Below are 6273 nucleotides of genomic sequence, written 5' to 3'. Positions count from 1 at the left end.
CTCTGTAAACAAACATGAGTTGATCAACAAGGTCAGCACGAACTGTTCTAGAATATTGTAGAGAAAAAGTCTATACATATATTATTGCGTTATCAAAATATTCCCAGCTTTCTTAATGTCTATCTTATAAGCATTGGATAATCCCTCCACTCCAACCGGCATCATATTATAGTCATCTCTTATAAGTTTAGTTCAATATTGTGACAATAAACAGACAACTTAGGCACGATAAACAGCCACGATTTAAGACTTGCTGGAAAGGGACCATAAAAACTCAAATCCCTGCTCAGTTTCCAGCTACTCTTGACTCTTGAGTAATTCTCTTGAAATCTGGCTACAAAAGCAACAACAACAACGACAACCTGCTGCTCCATCCAATTCAATTCGAGCCAATCCAATTCGAGCCAAGCTAAACAAACATTAAGTTACAAAATAAAATCTCTGGGCCATAAAATTAAAACTCAGAAAAAGAGATGGAGATAGAGAGAGTGAGAGAGAGCGAGAAGGAGAGTGGAAAATAGAGAGAGAGGTACAGATATGAGGAAGAGAGAGAGAGAGAGAGAGAGAGAGTGCGCAACACGTTAATCTTGCAACGCGAAGCTTATCAGCAAAACAAACCTGCAAGCAACCTAGTTTATATGTATGTGACTGCATCTGTGTGCATGTCTACATTTGTATCTGTAAATGAATCTGTATCTGCGGCTGCTGTATCTGAAACGAACCCTTTTTCCCCTCCCTATCCGAATGCTGCGCTTTGATGTGCTCTGATGCTAGCGCCCAGATAGCAGCAGTTAGCAGTTAGCAACGCCGTTAAATCCTCTCCAGCTCCATCTCCCTCTCCCTCTCCTTCTTCATCTCTTACTAGGGCTGTATAGTAGTAGAATTTTTTACGAGTTGGGTTCACGTTTAGTTCTGGCATCTTGCTGCATGCCCATAACTTTGACTCTCATCTAACTTTTATTTGCATTTTTATTTGTTTGCTCGTTTCTCAGAACTTTTATTTAGCTGCCGGCTGCATCTAATTTGATTTGTTGACTAAAACAAAACAGCTTCAAAAATGCCTAGCATCTATATATAAACATTTACATATATATATATTTTAACTTATTTACCATAAAGTTGAATGCATCTGCTCAGTTCATATTTTCAGCGTTTATTTACAGGTCAAACTTGACCCAATCCGAGACGAAAATTTGCATTTTTCGAGCGAGCGAGCGGGCTTGCAACTTTGAACAACCTGTCGACTCAACTGCATAAGCTATATAGAATAGATATATATGCATATGCATATCTTGAATACTATTTACTGAAACCCATATCTTATACTAATTATAATGTTAATTTATACTAAATTGTATTTTGTTTTATGATACCCTTTTGGCTTGATTTTATATTAAATAATTTAGTATTTAATTCTAATAAATATGCATTAATGCATAATATTAAAATAATTCGTTCCTAGTTTAAAATGAGAGGAAAAACTGTCAATTTGAATTTTAATAAAATAAATATTCAATCAAATATTTATTCGAGCTTCGCGTTCGCCTTGGCATATTACAAATGTAAATAAATCAAGAGGCAAAATCTAGATAGCGCTTGCACATTTTGTTAATGTTTATTTAGCCGCTTTTGTTTTTAGCCAAAACACTTCATTCATTTTTGAGGCGAATAATTTATATAAATGCTATATGAGAGGGACAGAAATTGATTGCTCAAGTCGAGAGAAAAGAGATAAATGAGAGTCAAACAAAAAAAAAAAAAAAAAGATAAAAAAACAAAAGGCGACACGAGAAGTAAGCGTTTTGCAGGCGCTGTGACGCTTAATGCGCATGCAAATAAAATTGTTTAAAGAGATTTCGCAGGCAAATAAAATGTGTAAATTTCGAGTATGAAGCTCTTCCGGGATGCTTAAATATTTGATATTAATTCCAAACGCTATCAACTGCCTTGATTCAGAAAAAGATTTAGAATATACGATAATCTCGTATGCTATAAATATTTATTATTTTGGCTACAATACAACTCAATTGGCTTTAAATATTCAGTTTAATTGCATTGCATAATTATTGCATTTAATACAAATAATATAATATAATATATGTAATTGTTTACGTAACTTTTATATATACATATATATATTTTATATATATATTTATTTTACTTAAAATTTTTTTTAAGAATATATAAACGTTTTTTTTTTATTATTATTATTTGCGTTGTGTTTGTTCTCATATTTTCTGACCCAATAATTTATATATTTTTATATTTTATATAAATATATATATATTTATATATATTTCAGTTTAATAGCATTTAAAGTACACAATTGTTGCATTTATTACAGTTTATTGCATGCAGGCTTGGGCCTTGGCTAAAAATAATATTTATGTAATTTTTTTTACGTAACTCTTATATGTATATATGTATATTTATTTGTTTTAATATTTATTTTTTTTAAATATATATATATATTTTTAAATATTTGCAGCTGCATTTATTCTCGTATTTATTGACCCAATAATTTATATAAATATATATAAATTTATATGTTTTTTTCTGTAAATTATTTGACAAAAACTGGCTTGCGAATTTGTTGTTGTTGTTTTTAGTGTTTTTTTTTTTTGCGCCAACTACTAAAAAGTGGGTCAAATATTGCGTATGACGTCGTCGGATTTGGTTTCGGATTCGTTGCTCGACCGGTTTTCACTTTCAAACATCGAACATCGGCGGCGGGGCGTCTGCAGCAATTCCCTCAACGAATTTGGCGCTTAATTGAAAATTCATTCAACTAAATTCCGCAGCCGCTATGCGGCTTAGGCCAACTTTTAGCTTGGCCTAAACCGTGGGCTAATGTGCATTTTATTAATAAATTGTTCGTTTCATTAGGCTGGCCGATTGTCTGGCCATCCGACAGACTCCACAGGGCAACTTTCTCCCCATCTGCATCTCGTGGATGGTCTTTTAATAAATAGTTTGCCCTTTGGTTGCGCTTTCTATCTCCTGCCCATGATCATCATCATATGCAGCCTCTGCAGCCTCTTCCACATGCATCTGCATTTTCTGATACGCATTCAGATATTTTATTTGAAGCGTAAGCTAATTATGTTGTTTATGTTGTATAATATTTTGATATTCGGCCCGATCGAACATGTGTTTTGTTACATTTGCAATAAACTTCAAGGTGTGCCACAGCCCATGCAAATGAGAAGCTCTTAAGATGACATTATGATACGAGCTGATATCAAACTGCCCAGCCGCGAGGCGTGACTCAGGTGTTAATGTCGCAGTACCAGACTTTGTTTTATATAAACTATTACGCCGCCAGCCATTAGCGGATCAATTAGTTTGCATAAACAAAAACTCATTAGCAACAATTTCAAGTACGCACTTCAAATATTTGCTCGTTTTGTAAGCAATTAGACTGGGAAGTTAGAAACAGTTGAGTTGCAGCTGGTAGCAAATCAGATGTTTGTAAAGTTAGGGTATTCAAATAGAGGATTGTCGCTGATGCTCTACGGGCTCTGGAGACTCGATAGTTCTACTGCTAGAATATTCTTTGTAGTAATATTTCAGCTGCCACAGTCTAAGCACTCAACGGCGCACTTTGAGAACTTATATGGGAGCATATTCCAGTCCGCAACGATTATCGTAATAATTAAGAGAGAATGTTTTTGTATGTTGATATGTATGCTGAGCAGAGAACGGGAAACATCATGCTTCTCTGATAGGCACATTGAGCCTACGTGCGGCGATTAATTATGTATGGAGGTAGGATGGGGAACTTAGTCTGAGCACGCTCCGATAGGCACGCGCATGCGCAACATATTTGGAATATTTTGCGTTGTTTGCTTTTGCGATGTCGGGTAATGAAATGATTTGCACACATTGCGGCAAGTCTACAAAATTTGACAAGTGCTCTTTGTTTCATTTTAAAGAACAGAGACTATTTATACCCTGCACTCGTTGAAAATGGGAAATCAGGGCGTCATAGTCTTGTTCAATTTATGCAACAGGCAAACTATATTTATTTAAATTTTAAATAATTTAATTTAGTGTTGTATTATTTTTTGTCAGATGAAAACTTTGAATAATACTTATAAATTCAGATCAGTCGGGCATAGTAGGATCTCCCGACTGGAGCTTCGTTTCTTGTTAAATTAATATTCTTAAAAATATTCCGTGGAAAGAGAAGAACAGAAGGCTTGACTCGCATCGTGGATGAGTCATTTGTTCGTGGTATTGACCAACCCAGGGGGCCACTTAGAATGCATAGAAAATATCATAAAGTGTCAAATAAACTTACTGCTGTCATAAATCGTAATTACAATTAAAATATATTATTTGCACGACCGTCGCACTACTCACAGCGACAGTATGCAAATCGCTGTTGGCACCTTTTCGCACATGCATATCAAGTGGTTCCCCCCTCCCACTCTTCCGCCCTTCTGCTGGGAGAGCAACTGCTGCTGCTGCTGCACTTGTTTCAGCCGCGCCGAACAATATGATGAATGTTAAGTTGTAAAATGAATAATTTTTACCAACCACTCTATAGTTATGGAATTTTATTTACCTACGCTCTCACCTGACCTACCTGACTCGCCTGTCTGCCAACCACTGCCCCACCCTTCTCACAGCATTGGCGCGGATTTCGATAGCAGCAAACAAATAATAATTGGCATACGGATTGCAAGGGTAAGCGTGGATATTGCTTCTGGTTAGAGAGTAAAAACAAATAGATAATTCAAAACTGCAATCGCACGTATTTTATTTACTAATGCGTGAGAATTTTTCGATATCCATATACTATGATATAAACTGCAGCTGAGGAATTAATGTCATTCTTAATGTATATTCAATAGGCAGTCAGATATTATAAGGAAAAGCCTTATTTAATATCAGCCATAGCCTAGCTGATTTGGACTGGCCAACTGTCTGTCCAGAAGTATATTTGAATATGGAGATCTCGAAACCTTTGAGGGCCAGACGCTTGGCGGCTGTCGCTTGTCACTCTATTAAAAGTTACAAGTCTAGTCTTATTTTAGTTTTTTCTATTTATAATAGATTAGAGTAGATATTATATACTATATGGGTAGATATATATTACAAAATATTCCATTTGCCAAAACCAATTTTAATCATCAATTAACTAGTTTCCAAGTTAGTCTCTACTTTATATTTCACAGATCTTTAAAGGTAGATTCAGCGCTATGAGTGCCTAGAACTCGGCCTGCCTTTGATGCTATGTGCTATCTCGGCTATTTGATAAAGATGCTCTATTCATTAGATTTTATTTAAATTACAAATAAACGGCGATATTTAAAGATTTCATTTACAGTCTGTGAGCACAGCAACAACAAAACGAAAGGCCTGTCAGTTGATAGCAAACCGGTTTGCGACTCAAACTTTATGTCGCTCGTATGCTGAAGCTCGAACCACTTGAAAACAATAAATTAAAACGATATATTTACACTGTGTTTCACGTTGCCGCACGTTTCGTGCCCTGTGACTGCAATTTGTTGGGCGATTCGCTGTACACATATTTGCTGTTTCAAAAAATCATTTGAGCATCATTATTTATGTCCACGCCGGGTTCAACCGAGCACAAGTAAACGCATTTGCATAGCTCAGCCGGACTGACTCTGGCCCTGGCTAGCTTATCAATACAAATGACTGCAACAAGTGCAGCACTGCCGGCAGTCGCATAATATACAACTTAGACAAGAGTTTATTTGTAATTTAGTTCCCTGCTCCATTGCAGCTTATCACTTGGCACGTCCTTTGCTCAATGTCAAAGTCAAACTGTCTCCATTCGTCTGTTTGTCTGACGTTTAGATGGTAACTGGCTCAATCCAGTCTGGCATCTGACTGTCTCCATAAAGCTCAGCAAAGAATTGCTCGGGAAAGCCCTTGACGGAATGCAATGCCACTGATAAAGACTCTGAGTTCGTTTCAATTGAGACGCCTCCTGCTGACGTCGCTGCTGCTGCTGCTATTGCTGCTGTTCGTGTCAATCAACTCAGCTGCAGTGTCGCAGAATCACGTTTACCTCCACACTGACTGAGAGCGCAATAATAAATGCGTATGCAAAGCTATCAGCGTGCTTTGACATTTGCCGATAGTTGACGAAATAGTAAACTGGACAGAACAGACTCAGGTCATATGAGTGATTCACTAGATGATACCAAGGAAGCCCGATCAAAGGACATTGTTAGAATTATGGTTTATGGAAAGCTAAGTTTGAAGTAATTCAGCCTAATAAAAACTGTCACTGCA

The sequence above is a fragment of the Drosophila arizonae genome, chromosome 4, assembly GCF_054131065.1.
Source record: "Drosophila arizonae isolate 15081-1271.41 chromosome 4, UAZ_ARI_1.0, whole genome shotgun sequence".
In the NCBI taxonomy this organism is placed as follows: Eukaryota; Metazoa; Arthropoda; class Insecta; order Diptera; family Drosophilidae; genus Drosophila; species Drosophila arizonae.
Note: the sequence above shows the minus strand (reverse complement) of the source record.